The 26,312-nt window shown below is 45.8% G+C and overlaps 1 protein-coding gene across 1 annotated transcript in view; it reads right to left on the bottom strand.

Annotated features, from left to right (window-relative positions):
- The window catches only part of nrg2b (neuregulin 2b), a 58,050-nt gene that overhangs the window by 29,755 nt on the left and 1,983 nt on the right, over positions 1-26,312 (bottom strand). The window lies entirely within an intron of this gene.

Raw genomic sequence — 26,312 nt, 5'->3', positions numbered from 1 at the left:
GATTTAAATTGCTGAGGTAGATGATGTGCATAATGTTGAGTCATCAGGGTACATAGACACACAGGCTTTACTCAATGCTAATGGTTGGTCATTAGTAGAAATAGAACAAATGAAGGGCTCAAACAGCTACCTTGAGGTATGCCAAACTCTACCTGGTTTATGTTAGAAGGGCTTCCATTAAAGAACAACCTCTGTGTTCTGTTAGATAGATAACTCTCCAACCACAATATGGCAGAGAATGTAAAGCCATAACACATACATTTCAGCAGCAGACAATGATTGATAATGTCAAAAGATGCTTTTGATGTCTAACAAAACAACTCCCACAATTTTCTTATTATCAACTTCTTTCAGCCAATCATCAGTCATTTGTGTCAGAGCCGAGAGATAGAGGGAAAAGTAAGAAGGCCTCAGGACTATTTCCCATTATGAACCATTTCAACATACATCTGTGTGTGTGTGTGTGTGTGCGTGTGCATGTGGAGAGAGAATGATTGCTATGGTAATTGAGCTTAATTTATTACCCAAAAGCCCCCCAGGTGAACCCTGACTCCAGTTGGCCTTGTGAGCTGGGCACTTGACCTTTTACTAATTGATTCTCTGTCCAAACCACCTCCGTTACAGAGTAAATCAATATTACTGTATATTACTGTATGTGACATCATATTCCATACTTTTCACATTTCTTTGTCTCATAAAAAAGATAGGGCCAAATTCTGAGGAGTTAAAGCTATTCTAGATAGCCTCTGCGGTAGAGCTTTGATATGGAGCTCTTTGTTTTCCAACCTCACTCTGCCATAAACTGGCACAGTGTGAATCTCTGGAGACCCTCGCTCTCTTCCCCTTAAAAAATATAACAGCCTGCAACACTGACATGAACCAGAGCAGAGGAGCACAAAGGAAATCCAAACAAAATCAGCAACATAGCGAGGGTCTTATATAGCTGCACACGCACAGGCATACACACACACACAGACGCGCACTCACGCACCTACTCACTCACTCACTCACTCACTCACTCACTCACTCACTCACTCACACTCACACACACACACACACACACACACACACACACACACACACACACACACACACACACACACACACACACACACACACACACGCACGCACGCACACACACACACACACACACGCACAGGCATGCACACACAGGCAGGGATACACATGCATGCACACACACAGCCACATGCACAAGCACAAAGACACGCACACATACGCACACTCAGCCCATTGATAGGTCAAGGTTGGATAATTGTGAAAAAAATCAAGAGCGAACCCTGCTGTTATAGTGCCCTCCTAATTGCATCACCATCTTGCCTGCACATCTCTCTCCATAATGATCCACTCTCTATACAACCCTCTTCACAATGATCCCCTCTCTCTCTATACAACCCTCTCCAGAATGATCCACTCTCTATACAACCCTCTTCACAATGATCCCCTCTCTCTCTATACAACCCTCTCCAGAATGATCCCCTCTCTCTCTATACAACCCTCTCCATAACGATCCCCTCTCTCTCTATACAACTCTCTCCACAATGATCCCCTCTCTCGCTATACTACCCTCTCCATAATGATCCCCTCTCTGTACAACCCTCTCCAGAATGAACCCCTCACGATACTACCCTCTTCATAATGATCCCCTCTCTATACTACTCCCTCCATAATGATAATCTCTCTCTCTGTACTACCCTCTCCTCAATGATCCCCTCACTCTCTATACTACCCTCTCCATAATGATCCCCTCTCTCTCTATACTACCCTCTCCATAATGATCCTTTCTCTCTCTATACTAACCTCTCCATAATGATCCTCTCTCTCTATACTACCCTCTCCATAATGATCCTCTCTCTCTATACTACCCTCTCCTTAATGATCCCCTCTTTCAATACTACCAGCTCCATAATGATCCCCTCTTTCAATACTACCCTCTCCATAATGATAATCTCTGTATAGCACCCTCTCCTTTATGATCCCCCTTCCTCAGTACTACCCTCTCCATAATGATCCTCTTTCTCTAACCTACCCTCTCCATAATATCACCCTCTCTCTCAATTCTAACCTCTCCATAATAATCCTCTCTAACTATACTACCTTCTCCATAATGATCCTCTCTCTCACTCTATACTACCCATTTCATAATGATCCTCTCTCTCTATACTGCTCTCTCCATAATGATCCTCTCTCTCTCTCTCTCTCTCTCTCTGTACTACCCTCTCCATAATCATCCCCTCTCTATACTCCTTTCCCCATAATGATCTTCTCTCTATACTACCCTCTCCAAAATGATCCCCTCTCTCTCTATACTACCGTGCCTAAGGAAGTGAAGGTAACCTGCCTAAATGATTACCGCTCCGAGGCACATGAAGTGCTTTGAAAGGCTGGTCATGGCTCACATCAACAGCATCCTCTCGGACACCCTAGACCCACTCCAATTCGCATACTGCCCCAACAGATCCACCAATGACGCAATCTCAATAGCACTCCGCACTGACCTTTCTCACCTGGACAAAAGGAACACCTATGTGAGAATGCTGTTCATTGACTACAGCTCAGCGTTCAACACCATAGTGCCCACGAAGCTCATCACTAAGCTAAGGACTCTGGGACTAAACACCTTCCTCTGCAACTGGATCCTGGCCTTCCTGACGGGCCGCCCCCAGATGGTAAGAGTAGGTAACAACACGTCTACCATGCTGATTCTTAATACTGGGGCCCCTCAGGGGTGTGTACTTAGCCCCCTCCTGTATTCCCTGTTCACCCACGACTGTGTGGACAAACACAACTCCAACACCATCATTAAGTTGGCTGACGACACAACAGTGGTAGGCCTGATCACCGACAACGATGAGATGGCCTTTAAGGAGGTCAGAGAACTGGCAGTGTGGTGCCAAGACAACAACCTTTCCCTCAATGTGAGCAAGACTAAGGAGCTGATCGTGACCTAGAGGAAAAGGTGGGTTATGTGAATTGGAGTGGGTCTGAACAGGCCCTCATTAACGTCAACAGGGCTGTAGTGGAGCGGGTCGAAAGTGTTTCAAGTTCTTTGGTGTCCACATCACCACCTAACTATCATGGTCCAAACATTAGGTTCTACAGCTGCACCATCGAGAGCATCCTGACCGGTTGCATCACTGCCTGGTATGGCAACTGCTTGACATCTGACCATAAGGAGCTACAGAGGGTAGTACGAACAGCCCAGTACATCACTGGGGCCAAGCTTCCTGCCATCCAGGACCTATATAATAGGCGGTGTCAGAGGAAAGCCCATAAAATTGTCAGACTCCAGTCACCCAAGTTATAGACTGTTTTCTCTGCTACCACACGAAAAGCGGTACCGGAGTGCCAAGTCTAGGACCAAGAGGCTCCTCAACAGCTTCTAACCACGAGCCATAAGACTGCTGAACAATTAATAAAATGGCCACCGAACTATTTACATTGACCCCTCCCCCATCCCTTTTCTACACTGCTGGTACTTGCTGTTTATTATCTATGCATAGTCACTTCACCCCTACCTACATGTACAAATGACCTCAACTAACCTGTACCCCTGCACACTGACTCGGTACCGGTGCCCCCTGTATTTAACCTCATTATTGTTATTGTTATTTTGTTACTTTTTCATGATTACTTTTTATTTTAGACTCCTTGGTAAATATTTTCTTAACTCTTCTAGAACTGCACTGTTGGTTAAGGGCTTGTTAGTCAGCATTTCACGGTAAAGTCTACACTTGTATTTGGCGCATATGACAAATAAAGATTGATTTGATTTGATAATGATCCCCTCTCTATACTAACCTCTCCATAATGATCCCCTCTCTATACTAACCTCTCCATAATCATCCCCTCTCTATACTAACCTCTCCATAATCATCCCCTCTCTATACTAACCTCTCCATAATGATCCCCTCTCTATACTAACCTCTCCATAATCATCCCCTCTCTATACTAACCTCTCCATAATCATCCCCTCTCTATACTAATCTCTCCATAATCATCCCCTCTCTATACTAACCTCTCCATAATCATCCCCTCTCTATACTAACCTCTCCATAATCATCCCCTCTCTATACTAACCTCTCCATAATCATCCCCTCTCTACACTAACCTCTCCATAATCATCCCCTCTCTATACTAACCTCTCCATAATCATCCCCTTTCTATACTAACCTCTCCATAATCATCCCCTCTCTATACTAACCTCTCCATAATCATCCCCTCTCTATACTAACCTCTCCATAATCATCCCCTCTCTATATAATACACTCTCCTTAAACTGAACATCTATCTCCTCTCCCCTTCTCTCTGACAATGAATCAAAGACATCTGGGCAATATTACATACACACACTTTACACACATGCACACGTACACACCTGGCACTGACACCATACATAATACACACACCACAGACACTGAGCAAGCCACAACAAGTTCAAGACCTCTAGCATATTACAAATGCATCTTGATTTTCCAGACCTGTGTGTATGTGTGTGTGTATGTGCGTGTTTGTGTGTGTGTGTGTGTGATGCTGAACTTTCTGAGCCAAGCCTTCTGTATCACTGAGTGATCTGAGGATTCCGCTGTTAGAACACTGGGGCTGTGCCCAGCCTGAATAGAACACAGTTGGACCAATCGCGCATGGTCAGTACTCCACTGGCCAATCAGACGTGACCAGCACTCACAGGCTTTCATCAAGGGGTCCTTCTCTCAAGGTCAGCTGACGCTAACACTGCCTCCCCTCTCCTCCCTTCACTCCACCCCATCTCCTCTCCCCCTCTGCTTCTGTCCCTTCAGAGAAAGGCATCAACAGAATTGATCAGATTTTTTGCTAAGCTTGATTCAATAACAGAGAGTGATATGAAAGCCAAATCAATTAGGGCTGTTAACAGGAGGGTGTGTGTCACAGCGCCAAGCCAACTCATGGTGAGGAACACAGCACATGGACATATGGAGGGAGGGGATCTATAGACCGGGGTGTGAAGGCGATACCACAGCACATTCATCAAATCTACATGTCCTGTGGGAAACAGAATGTCAGTGCTGTGTGATTGTTTGTGTGAATGTGTGAACATATGTGAGTGTTGCGTTCTGCATATGTATCTGTGTGTATGTGTGTGTCTGTCTGTGTGTGTGTGTTCATGTATGAAAGAGAGAAGCACTTCTATCTCAGTCTCAGATCGGTGTGATTTCTGCAGTGCAAAGCTGTCACCATGGAAACCAGAGGGAGAGGGAGAGAGAGAGGGAGAGAGAGGCAGAGGGAGAGCGAGGGAGGGAGGCAAGAGAAGGAGAGAGAGATGCGCATTTGCAGTCCTGCTCTTGAATGATACACTGGCAGAATAGGCCTGTAGATCTAGAGCACATAAAATAACTAACCTCTGTACAGACAGGAGCAAACCTGAGTGGATGAAGCCTGTAACCGTGTGTGAATGAGGGTGTGTGTTTGAGTGTGTGTGTGTGAGAGAAAGATTCATGTCATGAAGAATCCCGCTGGTTGAATCAATGTTGTTTCCACATAATTTCAACCCAAACGTAAGGGAATTTTGTCTTTTTTCACCCAACGTTTAACCTAAATCCAATGACATGGTGACATTTGTTGTTGATTTCAGTTTGAATTCATGTTATTTGATCAATCAATCAAATCAAAACTAGATGTTGAACTGACCTCTGTGCCCAGTGGAATGTGTCCCAGAATCCCTCAACGACATGTTCTCTCTCCCTCTCTCCTTTTCTCTCTGTCTCTCTCTCTCCCTCTCTCCTTTTCTCTCTGTCTCTCTCTCTCTGACACCAGAGTGCATGTCAATCTCTCCCTGTCTCCTTTTCTCTCTGTCTCTCTCTCTCTGACACCAGAGTGCATGTCAATCTCTCCCTGTCTCATTTTCTCTCTGTCTCTCTCTCTGACACCAGAGTGCATGTCAGTCTCCCCCTGTCACCTTTTCTCTCTGTCTCTCTCTCTCTGACACCAGAGTGCATGTCAGTCTCTCCCTGTCTCCCTTTCTCTCTGTCTCTCTCTCTGACACCAGAGTGCATGTCAGTCTGTCCCTGTCTCCTTTTCTCTCTGTCTCTCTCTCTCTGACACCAGAGTGCATGTCAGTCTGTCCCTGTCTCCTTTTCTCTCTGTCTCTCTCTCTCTCTGACACAAGAGTGCATGTCAGTCTGTCCCTGTCTCCTTTTCTCTCTGTCTCTCTCTCTCTGACACCAGAGTGCATGTCAGTCTGTCCCTGTCTCCTTTTCTCTCTGTCTCTCTCTCTCTGACACCAGAGTGCATGTCAGTCTGTCCCTGTCTCCTTTTCTCTCTGTCTCTCTCTCTCTGACACCAGAGTGCATGTCAGTCTGTCCCTGTCTCCTTTTCTCTCTGTCTCTCTCTCTCTGACACCAGAGTGCATGTCAGTCTGTCCCTGTCTCCTTTTCTCTCTGTCTCTCTCTCTCTGACACCAGAGTGCATGTCAGTCTGTCCCTGTCTCCTTTTCTCTCTGTCTCTCCCTCTCTGACACCAGAGTGCATGTCAGTCTGTCCCTGTCTCCTTTTCTCTCTGTCTCTTTCTGACACCAGAGTGCATGTCAGTATGTCCCTGTCTCCTTTTCTCTCTGTCTCTCCCTCTCTGACACCAGAGTGCATGTCAGTCTGTCCCTGTCTCCTTTTCTCTCTGTCTCTTTCTGACACCAGAGTGCATGTCAGTCTGTCCCTGTCTCCTTTTCTCTCTGTCTCTCTCTCTCTGACACCAGAGTGCATGTCAGTCTGTCCCTGTCTCCTTTTCTCTCTGTCTCTCTCTCTCTGACACCAGAGTGCATGTCAGTCTGTCCCTGTCTCCTTTTCTCTCTGTCTCTCTCTCTCTGACACCAGAGTGCATGTCAGTCTGTCCCTGTCTCCTTTTCTCTCTGTCTCTCTCTCTCTCTCTGACACCAGAGTGCATGTCAGTCTGTCCCTGTCTCCTTTTCTCTCTGTCTCTCTCTCTCTCTGACACCAGAGTGCATGTCAGTCTGTCCCTGTCTCCTTTTCTCTCTGTCTCTCTCTCTCTGACACCAGAGTGCATGTCAGTCTGTCCCTGTCTCCTTTTCTCTCTGTCTCTCTCTCTCTCTGACACCAGAGTGCATGTCAGTCTGTCCCTGTCTCCTTTTCTCTCTGTCTCTCCCTCTCTGACACCAGAGTGCATGTCAGTCTGTCCCTGTCTCCTTTTCTCTCTGTCTCTTTCTGACACCAGAGTGCATGTCAGTCTGTCCCTGTCTCCTTTTCTCTCTGTCTCTCTCTCTCTGACACCAGAGTGCATGTCAGTCTGTCCCTGTCTCCTTTTCTCTCTGTCTCTCTCTCTCTGACACCAGAGTGCATGTCAGTCTGTCCCTGTCTCATATATCCATTGCATTGCTTTTAGACGCACATTTAGAGGGAGTTACTCTCCAAGGTGGCATAGCAGTTCAGACGTCTTTTTTCCTCGTCTTGTCGTGTCCTGTATATATATATATTTACAACTTTTTTCACATACATTTTATTTTTATTTTCCATCAACTCATCTTCAAAACACTCTCCTGCAACCCGCCTCACCAATTTATATTTATAAAAAAGTATTATTTACCTCAAATCTGTGGTCCTCCAGGAGGCTAGCCAGAAACTCCAAGAAGCTAGCCTGAAACTAGCCAGAAGCTAGCCCAGAAGCTAGCCCAGAAGCTAATCCAGAAGCTAATCAGAAGCTAGTTCAGAAGCTAGTTAGATCCTTTACTGGCAAATCGTTAGTATTCAGCTAACCACGGTTTGTGGTCATCGGCTGTCCTTTGGCTCGAAAATCTATCGCCAGTTCTGTACGGCGCAGCGCGGCTCAGAACGGAACATACCGGACCAATTTTTCTCTCCATGTCCCTGGATTTCGACTGCTCTCTGGACATTCATACCCGGATCTCACAGCTAGCTAGCTGTTATCCGTGTGACTATCGGCCTTCGTCGATTCCGGAGCAAACATCAATTATTCCGGAGCTAGCCAGCGCCGTCAATCACTCCCGAGTTCCATCAATCACTCCTGGGCTGCAGTCACCTATCCGGACCCGTTTTACTGCCTACGCGGAGCCCCACCGGGCCTTCACAACTGGACTGCTGACGTTATCTACCCGAAGGAGATCCGGCTGGCTCCTCCGTCGCGACGTTACCTGAACGCCCATCTGCGGCCTGCTAACCGCTGTCTTACCGGCTGCTATCTGAATAGACAATCGGACAATTTATTTATTTTTATTATTATTATGTTTTCTTCTTGGGCCTCTATAACTATATCTATTGTTTTTATTTTTGTTGTTTTTGTTGTTTTTGTTGTTGTTGTGTGATTTGGATTAATCCCCTCTACCACACGGAACCCCACTAATCTACTGACGGAACGCAAGAGGTGGCTAATAACAGACCTCCATCCTATGCTAGCTTGCTACCGATGGCCTGGCTAGCTGTCTAAATCACCAACCAACCTCTCCACTCACTGGACCCTTTTGACCACTCGACTAAGCATGCCTCTCCTTAATGTCAGTATGTCTTGTCCATTGCTGTTCTGGTTAGTGTTTATTGGCTTATTTCACTGTAGAGCCTCTAGTCCTGCTCACTATACCTTATCCAACCTATTAGTTCCACCACCCACACATGCAATGAAATCTCCTGGTTTCAATGATGTTTCTAGAGACAATATCTCTCTCTTCATCACTCAATACATAGGTTTACCTCCACTGTATTCACATCCTACCATACATTTGTCTGTACATTATACCTTGATGCTATTTTATCGCCCCCAGAAACCTCCTTTTACTCTATGTTCCAGACGTTCTAGACGACCAATTCTCATAGCTTTTAGCCGTACCCTTATTCTACTCCTCCTATGTTCCTCTGGCGATGTAGAGGTGAATCCAGGCCCTGCAGTGCCTAGCTCCACTCCTATTCCCCAGGCGCTCTCTTTTGACGACTTCTGTAACCGTAATAGCCTTGGTTTCATGCATGTTAACAAGCCTCCTCCCTAAGTTTGTTCTATTCAATGCTTTAGCACACTCTGCCAACCCAGATGTTCTAGCTGTGTCTGAATCCTGGCTTAGGAAGACCACCAAAAATTCAGACATTTTAATTCCAAACTACAACATTTTCAGACAAGATAGAACTGCCAAAGGGGGCGGTGTTGCAATCTACTGCAAAGATAGCCTGCAGAGTTCTGTCCTACTATCCAGGTCTGTACCCAAACAATTTGAACTTCTACTTTTAAAAATCCACCTCTCTAAAAACAAGTCTCTCACCGTTGCCGCCTGCTATAGACCACCCTCTGCCCCCAGCTGTGCTCTGGACACCATATGTGAACTGATTGCCCCCCATCTATCTTCAGAGTTCGTGCTGCTAGGCGACCTAAACTGGAACATGCTTAACACCCCAGCCATCCTACAATCTAAACTTGATGCCCTCAATCTCACACAAATTATCAATGAACCTACCAGGTACCTCCCCAAAGCCTTAAACACGGGCACCCTCATAGATATCATCCTAACCAACTTCCCCTCTAAATACACCTCTGCTGTCTTCAACCAAGATCTCAGCGATCACTGCCTCATTGCCTGCATCCGTAATGGGTCAGCGGTCAAACGACCTCCACTCATCACTGTAAAACGCTCCCTGAAACACTTCTGCGAGCAGGCCTTTCTAATCGACCTGGCCGGGGTATCCTGGAAGGATATTGATCTCATCCCGTCAGTAGAGGATGCCTGGATATTTTTTTTAAATGCCTTACTAACCATCTTAAATAAACATGCCCCATTCAAGAAATGTAGAACCAGGAACAGATATAGCCCTTGGTTCTCCCCAGACCTGACTGCCCTTAACCAACACAAAAACATCCTATGGCGTTCTGCATTAGCATCGAACAGCCCCCGTGATATGCAGCTGTTCAGGGAAGCTAGAAACCATTATACACAGGCAGTTAGAAAAGCCAAGGCTAGCTTTTTCAAGCAGAAATTTGCTTCCTGCAACACTAACTCAAAAAAGTTCTGGGACACTGTAAAGTCCATGGAGAATAAGAACACCTCCTCCCAGCTGCCCACTGCACTGAAGATAGGAAACACTGTCACCACTGATAAATCCACCATAATTGAGAATTTCAATAAGCATTTTTCTACGGCTGGCCATGCTTTCCACCTGGCTACTCCTACCCCGGACAACAGCACTGCACCCCCAACAGCAACTCGCCCAAGCCTTCCCCATTTCTCCTTCTCCCAAATCCATTCAGCTGATGTTCTGAAAGAGCTGCAAAATCTGGACCCCTACAAATCAGCCGGGCTAGACAATCTGGACCCTTTCTTTCTAAAATTATCTGCCGAAATTGTTGCCACCCCTATTACTAGCCTGTTCAACCTCTCTTTCGTGTCATCTGAGATTCCCAAAGATTGGAAAGCAGCTGCGGTCATCCCCCTCTTCAAAGGGGGGGGACACTCTTGACCCAAACTGCTACAGACCTATATCTATCCTACCGGTTCAATTCTTGGACGGACTCTCTTCTCTGTATACATCAATGAGGTCGCTCTTGCTGCTGGTGAGTCCCTGATCCACCTCTACGCAGACGACACCATTCTGTATACTTCCGGCCCTTCTTTGGACACTGTGTTAACAACCCTCCAGGCAAGCTTCAATGCCATACAACTCTCCTTCCGTGGCCTCCAATTGCTCTTAAATACAAGTAAAACTAAATGCATGCTCTTCAACCGATCGCTACCTGCACCTACCCGCCTGTCCAACATCACTACTCTGGACGGCTCTGACTTAGAATACGTGGACAACTACAAATACTTAGGTGTCTGGTTAGACTGTAAACTCTCCTTCCAGACCCATATCAAACATCTCCAATCCAAAGTTAAATCTAGAATTGGCTTCCTATTTCGCAACAAAGCATCCTTCACACATGCTGCCAAACATACCCTTGTAAAACTGACCATCCTACCAATCCTCGACTTTGGCGATGTCATTTACAAAATAGCCTCCAATACCCTACTCAACAAATTGGATGCAGTCTATCACAGTGCAATCCGTTTTATCACCAAAGCCCCATATGCTACCCACCATTGCGACCTGTACGCTCTTGTTGGCTGGCCCTCGCTTCATACTCGACGCCAAACCCACTGGCTCCATGTCATCTACAAGACCCTGCTAGGTAAAGTCCCCCCTTATCTCAGCTCGCTGGTCACCATAGCATCTCCCACCTGTAGCACACGCTCCAGCAGGTATATCTCTCTAGTCACCCCCAAAACCAATTCTTTCTTTGGCCGCCTCTCCTTCCAGTTCTCTGCTGCCAATGACTGGAACGAACTACAAAAATCTCTGAAACTGGAAACACTTATCTCCCTCACTAGCTTTAAGCACCAACTGTCAGAGCAGCTCACAGATTACTGCACCTGTACATAGCCCACCTATAATTTAGCCCAAACAACTACCTCTTTCCCAACTGTATTTAATTTGTATTTATTTTGCTCCTTTGCACCCCATTATTTTTATTTCTACTTTGCACATTCTTCCATTGCAAAACTACCATTCCAGTGTTTTACTTGCTATATTGTATTTACTTTGCCACCATGGCCTTTTTTGCCTTTACCTCCCTTCTCACCTCATTTGCTCACATTGTATATAGACTTGTTTATACTGTATTATTGACTGTATGTTTGTTTTACTCCATGTGTAACTCTGTGTCGTTGTATCTGTCGAACTGCTTTGCTTTATCTTGGCCAGGTCGCAATTGTAAATGAGAACTTGTTCTCAACTTGCCTACCTGGTTAAATAAAGGTCAAATAAAATAAAATAAATAAAAAATAAACATTTGACATTTGAACCTCAAAGGTATCTCCTGTATACATGTAGACCTAATCAAATCTCTAAGCTCAATGTAGCCTGGGGAGAGCATGACTATTGAGGAGCACATGTCAGGGGGATCACACACACACACACACAAACACACACACTCCAAGCCTACAAGGATAGGCATGGCTATAATTACATGTGAGGACACTGAGGTCCTAATAATAATAAAAAAAATATTTTGTACACAATAAATACAGTCTATTATGGGTCAACATCTAAATATTGCTCCCAGTGTTGATAAAAGCTCAGAATGCTTATATTCTTTATCTGACTCATACCTGCCTCTTTGGGAACGAGTGGAATCATGAACAGTGGTTTGTTCCTTACAGTGCATTAGGAAAGTTTTCAGACCCCTTGACTTTTTCCACATACATTTTTGTTACCTTACAGCCATTTTCTAAAATTCATGAAATTGTTTTTTCCCCTCATCAATCTACACACAATACCCCATAATGACAAAGTAAAAACAGGACTTTTGAAATGTTTAGAAATGTATAAAAAATGTAAAACTGAAATATCACATTTACATAAGTATTCAGACCCTTCATCAGTACTATGTTGAAGCACCTTTGACAGCGATTACAGCCTCAAGTCTTCTTGGGTATGACGCTACAAGCTTGGCACACCTGTATTTGGGGAGTTTCACCCATTCTTCTCTGCATAGCCTCTCAAGCTCTGCACAGCTATTTTCAGGTCTCTCCAGAGATGTTCAATCAGGTTCAAGTCCGGGCTCTGGCTGGGCCACTCAAGGACATTCAGAGACTTGTCCCGAAGCCACTCCTGCATTGTCTTGGCTGTGTGCTTAGGGTCATTATCCTGTTGGAAGGTGAACCTTCGTCCCAGTCTGAGGTCCTGAGTGCTCTGGAGCATGTTTTCATCAAGGATCTCTCTGTACTTTTCTCCGTTCATCTTTCCCTCAATCCTGACTAGTCTCCCAGTCCCTGCCACTGAAAAACATCCCACAGCATGATTCTGCCACCACCATGCTTCACTGTAGGGGTGGTGCCAGGTTTCCTCCAGATGTGACGCTTGGCGTTCAGGTCAAAGAGTTCAATCTTGGTTTCATCAGACCAGATAATCTTGTTCCTCATGGTCTGAGAGTCCTGTAGGGGCCATTTGGCAAACTCCAAGCGGGCTGTCATGTGCCTTTTACCAAGGAGTGGCTTCCGTCTCGCCACTCTACCATAAAGGCCTGAATGGTGGAGTGCTGCAGAGATAGTTGTCCTTCTGGAAGGTTTTCCCATCTCCACAGAGGAACTCTGTCAGAGTGACCATAGGGTTCTTGGTCATCACTCTGACCAAGGCCTTTCTCCCCGATTGCTCAGTTTGGCCAGGCTGCCACCTCTAGGAAGAGTCTTGGTGGTTCCAAACTTCCTCCATTTAAGAATGATTGAGGCCACTGTGTTCTTGGGGACCTTCAATGCTGCATAAATGTTTTGGTACCCTTCCCCAAATCTGTGCCTCGACACAATTCTGTCTCAGAGCTCTACGGACAATTCCTTCGACCTCATAGCATGATTTCTGCTCTGACATGCACTGTCAACTGTGGGACCTTATATAGACAGGTGTGTGCCTTTCCCAATCATGTCCAATCAATTGATTTTACCACAGGTGGAATCAAATCAAGTTGTAGAAACATCTCAAGGACGATCAATGGAAACAGGAGCACCTGGGCTCAATTTCGAGTCTCATAGCAAAGGGTCTGAATATTTATGTAAATAAGGTATTTCTGTTTTTTATTTTTAATACATTTGCAAACATTTCTAAAAACCTGTTTTCGCTTTGTCATTATGGGGTATTGTGTGTAGACTGACGGAAAACATTCTTTTTAAAAATAAGGCAGTAACGTAACAAAATGTGGAAAAAGGGCCTGAATACTTTCTAAATGCACTATATGTTATCCTGCATCTCCTGGATTAGCTTTTTTAGAAGCACATTCACCACTCTCTCAAACGGCTAACACCGCCCTTTCGCGTCGCAGTCCGAGGGCCTGAGACGTGAAACAAGCTACCTCAGCTCGCAGTCGGCTTTTAAAGTGGAACTGACAGCGTTTTAACTACTTTGCTGATATGAAACAAACAGACAGTCATAATATCAGTAAAAAATATCAAATTCCCAGATTATGCTACAAAACAAACTTTATAAGAGGTTTTAAAAATAGGTTGTATTTGACTCAACATTCCATGACGTACATTAAGGCATTGTTGACAGAATAGATGGATGCAGTTCAATACATGATTAATATAATTCACCAATACATATCTTGGTAGACCAAAAACTATTGTTATCAGGTTGTAAATCACAGCTGGCCTGGTAAATTGCTTGCTGCCTCCATTCTGGATGCACTGTTTCAGTTTCAAAGACACGGTTTCAGTTTTGAAAAACAGACGAACGTAACTAAGGCTGGGAATATCAATACAATCAGACTAGCAAGGGTAATGATCACACGTCAGTCATAATGTGGCTAATAGTCTAGCATAAAAACATGTAGCCTAACGTTAGCTAGATAGCTAGCTGCTAGGAGGATGACATTTCATACAATTGGAGGAGTGGGTGAGGGCCCGACTTTTTCCCCTCACATAGTTTTTCGGTGGCAACACACAGCGAAAGATGCAGGTGTCATTTGGTTAGCTAGCAAGAACTTTAACAACTTTTATCCAGTTAGCATATCTCTTGCATTCGCACATTCACTCTCATATGAACAGCCTAACCAGCTCTGCTACGGCGAGTAAAATGGTCAGAGTGAGGTGTTCTTTAATTTGTATCTGGAAGTAGCTAGCTAGCAAGCTAGCCAACTTTAGCCAGTTAGCTTGTGTGCTTGGTTGGGACAAGCATGTATCGACAGGCAAGCTGCAGAAGGACTAGTCAGATACAATTCCCCATCAATGTTGACGGCTAACTAGCTGAAAAAGTTTGAGGGGGTTCATCTAATGTTCCTTCGTTAGATTTTAGTTCATCTTGCTCTGGCTAGCATTAGTTGTTGATATTGTTGTTGTTTATATGCATACTAAGGAAGAGAGAGCCTACATTGTCATGGTTGTTTGATCAATAGGACTGTAAAGTTCCCAAATGTAAGAAGACCCCGTGTTCTTTACATATTAGCAGAAATCCATTCAGGTGTATTTTGTGGCTTTTGGTGAATGGTGACAGACTCGTGTGGCAAACGGCTTGTTTGTATAAAGACCTACTGTAGCTCTGATTGGCTATAGCGCACCGGTCTGTGTAGACTCCGGCCTTGGACGAGATATACAGTATCAGTCAAAAGTTTGGACACACCTACTCATTCAAGGGTTTTTCTTGATTTTTACTATTTTCCACATTGTAGAATAATAGTGAAGACATCAAAACTATATGAAATAACATATATGGGATCATGTAGTGACCAAAAAAGGGTTAAACAAATATAATAGATTTTAGATTCTTCAAAGTAGCCACCCTTTGCCTTGATGACTGCTTTGCACACACTTGGCATTCTCTCAACCAGCTTCACCTGGAATGCTTTTCCAACAGTCTTGAAGGGGTTCCCACATATGCTGAGTACATGTTGGCTGCTTTTCCTTCACTCTGGGGTCCAACTTATCCCAAACCATCTCAATTGGGTTGAGGTCTGGTGATTGTGGAGGCCAGGTCATCTGATGCAGCACTCCATCACTCTCCTTCTTGGTCAAATAGCCCTTACACCGCCTAGAGGTGTGTTTTTTGTCATTGTCCTGTTGAAAAACACAAACCAGATGGGATGGTGTATCACTGCAGAATGCTGTGGTAGCCATGTTGGTTAAGTCTGCTTTGAATTCTAAACAAATCACTGACAGTGTCACCAGCAAAGCACCACCACACCATCACACCTTCTGCTCCATGATTCACGGTGGAACCACACATGCAGAGATAATTCACCTACGTTCTCCTACTCTGTGTCTCACAAAGGTTGGAACCAGAAATCTCAAATTTGGACTCATCAGACTAAAAGACAGATTTCCATCGGTCTAATGTCCACTGCTCACGTTTCTTGGCCCAAGCAAGTCTCTTCTCAAATCAAATCAAATCAAATGTTATTTGTCACATACACATGGTTAGTAGATGTTAATGCGAGTGTAGCGAAATGCTTGTGCTTCTAGTTCCGACAGCTTCTAGTTCTTAATGGTGTCCTTTAGTAGTGGTTTCTTTGCAGCTATTCGACCTCTGAACAGTTGATGTTGAGATGTGTCTGTTACATGTTTGGGCTGCAATCTCAGCTATTCGACCTCTGAACAGTTGATGTTGAGATGTGTCTGTTACATGTTTGGGCTGCAATCTCAGCTATTCGACCTCTGAACAGTTGATGTTGAGATGTGTCTGTTACATATTTGGGCTGCAATCTCAGCTATTCGACCTCTGAACAGTTGATGTTGAGATGTGTCTGTTACATATTTGGGCTGCAATCTGAGGTGCAGTTATTCTAAGAAACTTATCTTCTGCAGCAGAGGTAATTCTGGGTCTTCCGTTCCTGTGGAGGTCCTCATGAGAGAAAGTTTCATCATAGAGCTTGATGGTTTTTGCAACTGCACTTGAAGAAACTTTCAAAGTTCTTGACATTTTCCTGATTCACTGACCTTCATTTCTTAAAGTAATGATGGACTGTTGTTTATCTTTGCTTATTTGAGCTGTTCTTGCCATAATATGGATGGTCTTGGTCTTTTACCAAATAGGGCTATCTTCTGTATAAACACCCTACTTTGTCACAACACAACTGATTGGCTCAAATACATTAAGAAGGAAAGAATTTCTGCAAATGATCTTTTAACATGGCACACCTGTTAATTGAAGTGCATTCCAGGGTATTACCTCATGAAGCTGGTTGAGAGAATGCCAAGACTGTGCAAATCTGTCATCAAGGCAAATGGTGGCTACTTTCAAGAATGTCAAATATTGCCAAGTTGGTATGAAGAGATTTGGGAGACAGGCGCAGTAATGTGTAATAGTTTTTTTTATTCATCCCAAATTACGGTGTGCCATGTAAAGGCACGGGGACGAAGACCAAACAAACACGTAACAAAAACACATGGTTGAAACCCAAACAAAAGAGCGAGGAGTACACTGAATAGGTAACACATGCACACGATTATTAACACACGGGACGAGACCCGTAATCATCTACGCAATCCACAAGGGCATGAAAGCCCAAAACACACAGCACAGGTACTCACACGCACCAACGGACATTGTGAAAATAATCGACAGCCCAATGGAAACCAAAGGTGTCAGAGTCTAGGTGATGTGGGTAAGGCGGAGACATGCGCAGGACACAGAGATGAGTAATAATAGTAACTTTACTCAAAAATAATCTTCCAACGAGGAGAACGAAAATCCAGAATCACATAAACGAGACAACTGACAGAGCCTGGGCGCGAACCCAGAGTCTCCGGTGCCAGGACCGGCTGATAACCTAGTACACATTGAAAAGGAGATAGGTAGCCTCCTGGGTGGCGCAGTGGTTATTAAGGGCGCTGTACTGCAGAGCCAGCTGTGATAGACTCTGGGTTCGCGCCCAGGCTTTGTTGTAACCGTCCACGACCGGGAGGTCTGTGGGGCGACGCACAATTGGCCTAGCGTCGGTCGGGTTAGGGAGGGTTTGACCGGTAGGGATATCCTTGTTTCATCGTGCACCAGCGACTCCTGTGGCGGGCCGGGCACAGTGCGCGCTAACCAAGGTTGCCAGGTACACGGTGTTTCCTCCGACACATTGGTGCGGCTGGCTTCCGGGTTGGATGCGCGCTGTGTTAAGAAGCAGTGCGGCTTGGTTGGGTTGTGTATCGGAGGATGCATGACTTTCAACCTTCGTCTCTCCCGAGTGATGAGACAAGATAGTAGCTACTAAACAATTGGACACCACGAAATTGGGGAGAAAAAGGGGTAAAAAAAGAAAAAAAAGAAAAGGTATTAGGTTAGTGGAGGAGTGGCGGAGTGAGTTTTGGGCCATCTCTGCTCAGGGGATGAAAGCCGCCCACTCCCCCGGCCGGTCCTGGTAATAGGACCGCAGAAACCTACCCACATCCCAGTTAACTCTCTCCACCTGCCCGTTACTCTCGGGGTGAAAACCTGAGGTGATGCTGACCGAGACCCCCAGGCGTTCCATAAACGACCTCCAGATCCTAGATCTGGGGACCCCGATCAGAAACTATATCCTCAGGCACGCCGGAGTGCCGGATGACGTGGGTGAACAGGGCCTCCGCAGTCTGTAGAACCGTAGGGAGACCGGGCAAAGGAAGGAGGCGGCAGGACTTAGACAACCGATCCACAACAACCAGGATCGTGGTGTTTCCATGTGACGGAGGAAGATCCGTCACGAAATCCACCGATAGGTGTGACCACGGCCATTGTGGAACTGGTAGGGGTTGTAATTTCCCTCTAGGTGCCTTGCACTGAGCGCACACCGAGCAGGAGGAAACACAAAACCTCACGTCCTTAGCTAAAGTGGGCCACCAGTACTTCCCACTAAGACAGCGCACTGTCCGACCGATGCCAGGATGACCAGAGGAGGGTGACGTGTGAGCCCAACAGATCAAACGATCGCGGACATCAGGCGGAACGTGCAGACGCCCAACTGAACACTGGTTGGGAGTGGGCTCTGTACGTAACGCCCGCCCGCTCGATGTCCGTGTCCACCTCCCATACCACCGGTGCCACCAGGCAAGAAGCCGGAAGTATGGAAGTGGGATCCGTGGACCGCTCCTCTGTGTCATACATCCGGGACAGTGCGTCTGCCTTAGCGTTCTGGGAACCTGGTTTGTAGGAAAGGGTGAAAACAAAACGGGTGAAAAACATGGCCCACCTTGCCTGACGAGGGTTCAGTCTCCTCGCCGCCCAGATGTACTCCAGATTGCGGTGGTCAGTCCAAATGAGGAAAGGGTGTGTAGCCCCCTCAAGCCAATGCCTCCATGCCTTCAGAGCCTTGATAACAGCCAACAGCTCCCGATCACCCACATCATAGTTTCGCTCCCCCGGGCTGGGCTTCTTCTAAAAAAAAAGCACAGGGGCGGAGCTTTGGTGGCGTACCCGAGCGCTGAGACAGCACAGCTCCTATCCCAGCCTCGGACCCATCCACCTCTACTATAAATGCCAAAGAGGGATCGGGATGAGCCAGCACGGGAGCCGAGATAAACAGAGTCTTCAGGTGACCAAAAGCCCTGTCCGCCCCAGCTGACCACTGCAGTCGCACCGGTCCCCCCTTTAGCAAAGAGGTAATGGGAGCCGCTACCTGACCAAAGCCCCGGATAAACCTCCGGTAGTAGTTGGCAAACCATAAAAACTGCTGCACCTCCTTTACCATGGTTGGAGTCGGCCAATTACGCACGGCTGAAATGCAGTCATTCTCCATCTCCACCCCTGTCGCGGACAGGCGGTACCCTAGGAAGGAGATGGACTGTTGGAAGAACAGACATTTCTCAGCCTTGATGTACAGGTCATGCTCCAACAGTCAACCAAGCACCTTGCGCACCAGGTACACATGCTCAGGGCGTGTAGCGGAGTATATTAGAATGTCATCTATATACACCACTCCACCCTGCCCGTGCAGGTCCCTGAAAATCTTGTCTACAAAGGATTGAAAGACTGATGGAGCATTCATAAACCCGTACGGCATGACAAGCTACTCATAGTGGCCAGAGGTGGTACTAAATGCCATCTTCCACTCATCCCCCTCCTGGATACGCACCAGGTTGTAAGCGATCCTGAGATCCAATTTTGTGTAGAAGCGTGCCCTGTGCAATGACTCTGTCATACTGGCTATGAGAGGCAGCAGGTAACTGTACTTCACTGTGATCTGATTTATACCTTGATAGTCAAAACATGGGCATAAACCTCAATCCTTCTTCTTCACAAAAAAAAAACTTGAGGAGGCAGGTGAAGTGAAAGGCCGAATGTATCCTTGTCCCAGAGATTTGGAGACATATGTATCCATAGCCGCCGTCTCCTCCTGTGACAAAGGATACACGTGACTTCTGGGAAGTGCTGCGTCTACCATGAGATTTATCGCACAATCCCCCCGCTGATGGGGTGGTATTTGAGTCGCCTTCTTTTCACAGAAGGCGAGAGCCAAATCGGCATATTCAGGGGGGATGTGCATGGTGGAGACCTGGTTTTGACTCTCCACTGTAGTTGCACATATGGAAACACCTACACACCTCCCTGAGCACTGACGTGATCATCCCTTGAGAGCACCCTGTTTCCACTAAATAGTGGGGTCATGATCGGCCAACCAGGGACGCCCCAACACCACAGGAAACGCAGGTGAATCGATCAGAAAGAGACTAATTCTCTCCTTATGATCCCCCTGCATTATCATACATAGTGGAGATGTTACCTCCCTGATCAGTCCCGACCCTAAAGGACGACTATCTAAGGCATGTACAGGGAAGGGCACATCAACAGGAACAATAGGGATCCCTAATCTAATTGCAAATGAACAATCAATAAAGTTCCCAGCTGCACCTGAATCTACTAGCGCCTTATGCTGGGAATGCTGGGAAAACTCAGGAAATTCTATACATACACACAGGTGCGAAACAGGAAGCTCTGGGTGAGTTGGGTGCCTACTCACCTGGGATGATCCACCAGTGCCCTGCCTGCTGCCTCGACTCCCTGGAAAACCTCCCCAGCACCGACCAGCAGTGTGCCCTCTGCAGCCACAGCTGGTGCAGGGAATGCCCCCCCCCCTCCCCTCCGGTCCCCCTCATAGCAGCACCTCCTAGCTCCATCGGCGTCGGATCTGAGGTGCTGGGGGATGGAACTGACGGACCCCGATCCGGACGTCCGTAGGAGGCCAACAGGTTATCCAGCCTGTTGGATAAGTCCACCAGCTGGTCAAAGGTAAGGGTGGTGTCCCTGCAGGCTAGCTCTCTACGAACGTCCTCGCGTAGACCACACCTGTAGTGGTTGATCAGGGCCTGCTCATTCCATCCCGCGCTGGCGGCCAGAGTTCAAAAGTCCAGAGCGAATTCTTGTGCGCTCCTCATCCCCTGTCTGAGATGATACAAGCGTTCCCCCGCTCTCCCTTCAGGTGGATGATCGTAAACCGCGGTGGGTAAAATCCTCATAATTGTCCAACGTCGGTCCTTCCCTTCCCCGGACTGCGTTGGCCCATTCGAGTGCTCTACCAGTCAGACAGGAGATGAGGGCGTTTACCCTCTCGCGTCCCGAAGGAGCAGGGTGAACGGTTGCCAGGTAGAGCCCCAGCTGGAGTAGGAACCCCTGGCACCCGGACAGCGGTGTGGGTTGTTGTGGGAGCTGAGGTGATGATGATGGGGTTGCTGGAAAACCCCCTCTCTCCCATCGCTACATGGTTTGCAGCATGCGATCCATGGTTGTGCCGAGACTTTGCTACTTAGTCGCGTGCTGCTGGACGCGCTCCTCCATTGGTAGAGGAGGGTTGTATGCACCTGCTGACTCCATTGAAGGTGCGTGTTTCTGTCAGAGTCTAGGTGATGTGCGTAAGGCGGAGTCATGCGCAGGACTCAGAGATGTGTAATAATAGTAACTTTACTCAAAAAGAATCTTCCAACAAGGAGAACAAAAATCCAGAATCACATAAACGAGACAACTGACAACAATAAACACGCACAAAACCATGATGGCTCCAGCGGGTTAAATAGGGAAATCATTTAAACGTAATGGGAACCAGGTGTGTACAATACAGACAAAACAAATGGAAAAAGAATGTGTTATTTCAGAGTTTTGATGTCTTCACTATTATTCTACAATGTAGAAAATAGTAAAAATAAAGAAAAACCCTGGAATGAGTAGGTGTGTCCAAACGTTTGACTGGTAATGTATGTTTTTATTCGGTTTTATTTACTGCAGTCTCTATTAACTGTACAAATGCATGACCACTTTCCCACTCTACATTGCTATAGAATTTTGTCAAATTCCTTACTATACGTAAATCCCAAACATTCTACGAATTTATGAAAACGTGAAAATGATAGTATCTATCAGATCTTTTTTTTTAAATGTCAGATTTTTCCTGGGGGTGTATTTTATGTGATTTCATGTTGCTGAAATGCTGTCAGTTCCACTTTGAAACTGACACGCGACTCCATGTCTACAGACAACCCCCAAACAAACAAAAAATGACTTTTGGAGAATGAGTGCACAACTGGTAAATAGTCGCTTATAGATAGGCTATGTCAGTCAGTCAGGTGTCTCGATGCCGGCAGAAACGTATATTTCAGTAACGTTGAAGGTCTCTGGTTAGAATTACTTAGCCAGAAGGATGAAGTAAGATGCTAACGTTAAATGGAGCCTACCTCAGCAGGAGCAAAAAATATGCTTCGAAGTTCTCACAATAACTGTGCTTTACAGAGAGTAGGCTACTGAGTAGGCTAGTGATGTGGTGCTCAGTGGTGAGGCTGAGGCTTGCTGTAGTGCATGAAAGAGGAAGCAGAGGAAGAGGAGGACACATAGAGAGAGAGGAAACAAGCAGAGAGAGAGGTTAGTACAGTTGTTCCCAAACTTAGAAAATGTTGACTATTCTTAACAGACAAGTTAGGAACTTAAAGAAGATATGTTTCAATATGAACATCTCCACATGGTCTATCTTCCCTATAGGTCTACATTAAAATACAACCACTGTATGTTTCAATATGAACATCTCCACATGGTCTATCTTCCCTATAGGTCTACATTAAAATACAACCACTGTATGTTTCAATATGAACATCTCCACATGGTCTATCTTCCCTATAGGTCTACATTAAAATACAACCACTGTATGTTTCAATATGAACATCTCCACATGGTCTATCTTCCCTATAGGTCTACATTAAAATACAACCACTGTATGTTTCAATATGAACATCTCCACATGGTCTATCTTCCCTATAGGTCTACATTAAAATACAACCACTGTATGTTTCAATATGAACATCTCCACATGGTCTATCTTCCCTATAGGTCTACATTAAAATACAACCACTGTATGTTTCAATATGAACATCTCCACATGGTCTATCTTTCCTATAGGTCTACATTAAAATACAACCACTGTATGTTTCAATATGAACATCTCCACATGGTCTATCTTCCCTATAGGTCTACATTAAAATCTTATCAACATACAAACAATATAGTTCTAAAAATGTCACACGTTTTGGTTACGTCGCTGATGCTACATGTCAGTGTGAATCATTTCTCATATTTCCCTCCTTTCAGGGGTATAACATTGTAGAGCTAATTGGATATGTGTCTGTAGATGGACTGAGGTGAATGAATCTACAGCAGACAAGTTGATAATGGCTGGGGTAATTCTTGCTTGATTTTGCTGTTTTGTTCTTGCATAGAATCGCAGTAAATGATCTTCTGGACCTCACTACAACTCAAACCCTGGTTACAGTCCAGAGGATAAGCTACTGTACAAGATTCACTCACTCCTAATATGGAAAGCCTGTTGTGTGAGAAAGGAGAACAGGGAGTGTGGGAGTGAGGGAACGGAAAGTGGAGGAAGAGAGAAGGAGACAGATTTGGTCAGATATTGGGAAGGTAGGGAGAGGTGAGAGAGGGGGAGACAGAAATAGAGAGAGAAAGAGATTGATAGTATGTGTGTGAGAGAGAGGAAGGAATAGAGGATGTGTGTGAAAGAGAGAGGGGAGGATAGGTAGAAACAGGGGGATATGGAAGACGAGAGAGGGAGAGAGCGAAAGAGAGAGAGGAAAAGCGAGAGAGGATGAGCATAGTTAGTGATTAATAGTTGATGAAGCGCTTGCAGGCAGAGCGGTGGGGAAAAGCTATTCTCTCCCTCCTCTCCCTTCTCCCCCTCTCGCTCCGTCTTTCCCCCCTCCTGACAGGGTTCTGAGTCGTGTGCAAGCCATGCTACCACCTCTCCCTCCCCGACCACCTCTCCTCCTTCCATCTATCTACCTCTCTCTCTCTCTTACACTATCTCTCTAACCTCCACACCTCACTTTCTCTGTCACCTCTCACTCATTACTCCCTCCATCCCCCTCTATCACCTCTCCCCCTCTCTTTCATATTTCTCTATCCTCTCATTTCAGAGACACACTTCTCACTGCGGGGTTGTAAATCCTCTAAACCTGCATAACAGACAGTATTCTACTGATTAGAGGATTGAGGCATTGATTCCATACATCTTCTGTGAAGAGGTAGAGATTCCAAAAGAGAGAGGGAGAAAGAGAGATAGAGAAACAGAGAAAGATAATCTCCCATACTTCCTCGGAGAGAGAGAGAGCGAGAGACAGAGAAACACAGAGAAACAGAGTCAGAAAGGGGTGTGGCAACCATCCTTGAGCATGGGATGGATTGATGCCTGGCTGAGGAGGGGGACACGAAGGTACCTTGCCTTTACAAATACAATCATCTGCTCTTCTCATGGTCCTTCTAAAAAGCCTTGTGACTTGGTTCAGTTTGCACTAAGGGACAGGAAAGGATGAGTGCTGTTACATTATTCACAAACGCACTGGGAGGTCTGGAATGACGTCCACACACACACACACACACACACACACACACACACACACACACACACACACACACACACACACACACAAACACACAAACACACACACACACACACTCAAAGCTCAAAGCAGGAGCAGTGCTTGTACAGCTTACCTGAATGTGTCTGATACAACACACATCTGTAGCGGTAGCAGGTGGCTGATGGGAGAACCATGTTCACACCAATCCTGATAGGACTCTAATAGCCAGGTCATAGAAGTGATTATACCACATACATGCAGAACCTCAACACAGACCTCAGATAACCTCTAGGCATCTAGACACACACACACACACACACATGTGCTCAAGCACGTGCACACGCACAGTAACTGTAATCAAGGCACAGCAGAACAGTTTGATGTTTCTAGACCACAAATGACAGTAACACTGATCTGTATGTTGCAGACGTGAGTTGGTCATGGTCACGTGACTAGGTAGCCCCTCCTGCAATTTTCAAAACCAGTGTCTGCCCTCGGACCCAAGAGGGAATATCCTCTTGGTCTAACGGTCTAAGAAGTTGGTTGCTCCTGTGGGAGACCCAGGTTCATATCCCGCGTTCCTACGTGTTACATATACATCCTGCTTACAGAAGGACACACACTCAAACCTCAGTCAGTGTGCATAATTTATACAAGCCCCAGAACTCTCTGCTAAAGACAGCATGCTGAGGCATTTGCAGCAGAGCAGCAGTTCTGTGGTGTGTGTGAGGCCGTAGCTGAGATATAATGCTGCTCTATAGGGACAGAGAGAGAGAGACTTGTGTAGATAGTCAGAGCACTGGAGCCTGTCTCTCAGTACATCTGGGACTTTGCATAGATGAGGTTCCAGTGGTGAGTCGAGTCTGTCTGTGTCACTGTTGAGTCATGGAATTGTGGTCTTTGATGGCAGCATCTGAGTAGCAGATTACCTACAATACTGTCATCCCTCTCTCAGCAAGCAGAGTTGACACTAAACCAAATAACAAGTATAGCACTTCAGCTGCAGACAGGGAATGGTGCAACCATACAGAAACACACAGCTGACAGAGACAAACACTCCAAGCATCATGTTGTCTTCTCTCTATTATGAGCACTGATAGGTGAAAGTGGTGGATACGTTTCACCTGCATCACTTTCACCCATCAAGGCCTTTCAGATTAGTGGTCATGGGGGCATTGAGAACGAGTTGAGGAAAGATTGTTTATTTTCTCATCGTGGATTCTACTCAGAGGTCAGGCACACTATACACTGTCCATGGTGCTGAAATGTTGTCAGGAAGATCTAGGCCACTGTCTTACTCTTATCATGCATGACAACAAATAAAACAGACTGAGAATGGATGGATGCTATTCAGAGGTCAGAGAATATGAACTGTCCACGGTGCTGAAACATTGTGATGCCCCTGATCTTTAGTGAAGGGCCCTAAGGGACCAAATATCCACCACCTGATCTAACAGCACCGACCGGTTAGGACTAGCTGGTTGGTCTCCCTAATTCCTGTCACATGGTGTCAGTCTCCATGCTGTTTGAGAGCTAACTGACATCTGAATTAATACTGATGGCTATTTGAAATTAAACTGTGTCATATTCTGTCAGACTCACTCCATATTCTCTCTCTCGCTTTCTCTCACTCTCTCTTTCTCTCTCTCTAATATCTCGCCACCCCATTCTCAGACATGGAATATTTCACACACACACACACACACACACACACACACACACACACACACACACACACACACACACACACACACACACACACACACACACACACACACACACACACTCTGAGGCTTTTGTACAGCATCTATGCTCCATCTTTTGACTCCACATAGCCAAGCAGGCCAATATCTTACCAACATGCACACTATGGACGGTATATCATTTTCATATTGATGGATTGTCCATATCAGATCAAAGTGCTTTATACATGATAATCGTCTCACTCGTCACCAAGTATAGCCTATTCTACATCACT

The sequence above is a fragment of the Oncorhynchus kisutch genome, linkage group LG19 (genome assembly GCF_002021735.2).
Source record: "Oncorhynchus kisutch isolate 150728-3 linkage group LG19, Okis_V2, whole genome shotgun sequence".
NCBI lineage: Eukaryota > Metazoa > Chordata > Actinopteri > Salmoniformes > Salmonidae > Oncorhynchus > Oncorhynchus kisutch.
Note: the sequence above shows the minus strand (reverse complement) of the source record. Positions and strands in the feature narration are given on the sequence as shown.